Source organism: Thunnus maccoyii, chromosome 15 (genome assembly GCF_910596095.1).
Source record: "Thunnus maccoyii chromosome 15, fThuMac1.1, whole genome shotgun sequence".
NCBI lineage: Eukaryota > Metazoa > Chordata > Actinopteri > Scombriformes > Scombridae > Thunnus > Thunnus maccoyii.
This window is the reverse complement of record NC_056547.1, coordinates 5104147-5106660: the sequence shown is the minus strand read 5'-3', so window position 1 is coordinate 5106660 and position 2514 is coordinate 5104147.

The window sequence follows — 2514 nt, the reverse complement described above, 5'->3', positions numbered from 1 at the left end:
TAAGACAGAATTAGAAAGGCAAAATCATCACCAACAAATCATTGGTCAAACTAAATAAAACACTTTAATAATAAAAAACAACACTTTCCATACAGCCTGAGGCGTACAGATGATGAAACCATTTTCCCTCCAGCTCACACACTTTTTCAGTCTTGGATAAGAAGTTTATAGTTTTCCCCTGGGAACGGGACTTATGGAAGTAGATTGCCTGTTCTGTAACACCGAGGGATGAGAGCCCACCTGAAGTGGGGACGACCCATTTTGAGACTGAAAAAAAAAAAAAAATCATTTTTTCTGAAGACAGATCCTACTGAAACGTGTGTGTGAATGTAGGCCAGTAGCTGTGAACCGTCAAACTGAAGGATGTGATTACCACTGACTTTGTACCCTATAGAGACCACGCGGCACATGTCAGATCGCATCAGGCTCTCATTGCACTTGAAAGGATGATAACAGACTAGACATGTACAATTTTTTTTTAAGATGATATAGATCTTTCCTCATGGTGTTTGCCACTGCATCACAGGGTGCAGTATTTCAACTGGATGTCACTGCAGGAGTCCTCAAACTGCAGTAGTCCTGCAGGAAATATTCTTCATAGTGTTTGAACACCAATGTGGAAGCAGTGCACCAAAATAGATGACTATTTTAATGTCTAATGCAAATTAAATATAATTAAAGCTTATATTTGCATACATTTTGTTGTTTGATCTCATATTCCTGTACATAACCAGGTCAGATTTACATCAAGTGTCAACATTCATTGCCAATGTAGGAAGTAATGTGTCCTTTATCGAGCAAGGTGGAAAGTATGCGTGTGGATGTTGCAGTGGTAGATGTAACCACAATCTTTCCTTAAAGGATAAGGCTGGTGATTCTCTATATTTTTCTTATTGTCAACAAATCTAATGTGCAAAGCCAGACCGACAATGAACAGATCCAATTATAAGTATTGTGTGTGTATCCAAAGCCTGATATATCTTATTCCTCTGTGTTGTAGATCTCCGTTGTTCTCCAAAAACTATTAAAAACACGTCAATGAGCCACACCACTGCTAGATTACTCACTAAATGTAGAGAATGTCACAATTTGACTTTCTATGTAGTGCAGCGACAATAAAGTTTAATAACAGTAAAATGTTGCAGGTATGAATTATCAACGGTCCACATCAAATCTTGGTGTGTGGGTCATATTTTATTCTATCAAGACCTTACAAATTTAGACTTTCTGTAAAACAACTATAAAATGACCATGACACCTGTGTGGTTATGTTTTGGGCCAGTTATGTTTTTTGGGTTCAGGTTAGGTTACAATTATGACACATCAAAAACACTTGACTGTGGAAAAGAAACAAAAAATCCTGCACATTGTTGACCGCTTACTCGCTAACGGCTACTGTTACTGCATGTACTGTCAGATTTATTTGGTTACTGTTAGGATAAAGACCACATGGTCCCCAATATCTAGCCATTATGGGCTATCAATTACAAAAAAAGTGCATATGTCAACACGTTCTCATTCCCAACTCGTCACATATCGAAGCTTGGTCAGGACCCCGTAGCGTCACTTTTTAACAGCCTGGTGGCCAGAATAAAACGTTGGTAATTTACGTTTCTGCAAACCACAGAAACATTGAATATGTACGTTTCAACACATGTAATATGTAGCATATTAACATTTCAACAAAACGTATCATCTGCCTTTCCTATTAGAATGAGGATGGGTCGGTGGATGGTTAGTAAGTTTCTTGGCAGCAAGTTGGAAATCAGCAGAGAGTATGGTTCGACACCACCTCAAAACCAATGTCCGCTTCCAGTTTCAACTGATAAAACAGGGTGTTTTTAGTGAGACATCAGCCGTTTTTATTTTATTTATTATTTCTATTTTAACCCAAACCATGATCTTTCCCCAACCCTAACCAAGTGGTCTTTGTGCCTAAACCTAACCAGATCTTAACCACAGCGTTGTCACACCATAAAACATCATTATTCAACGGGTAGAAATGTTAATATGCTACGTTTGTAGAAATGTTGATATGATACCAAACCTTAACCACTGTGTTGTCTCAACATAAAATATAATTATTTTTTAACAGTAACTGCCGTGATACTGCGCATTGAAAAATGTGTTGAAACGTACATATTCAATGTTTCTGTGGTCGGGCTGCATATGTACATAATTTAATACTAAAAATTGTAAAAGATACGTATTTAACATCCTATTTTGGCATTGGAGTGATGGTGCTTCAGTAAAACATAATTATTACTGTGTGCTATAACCAGAGTTTTAGCCAGAGATGCTGCTTAAATTTGCAAAAACAAACAAACCAACAAACATCTTTGTCTGCATGGGCACATCAGTGGTGGAAAGTAACTACGTACATTTAATCTAGTACTTCATTTCTGTACAGGTCTCAAGTACTTTTAGTGAAGTATTTCAATTTAATGCTACTTTACACTTCTACTCCACTACATTTAATTGACTGCCATTAATAGTTAGAAGTAAAATCATCCG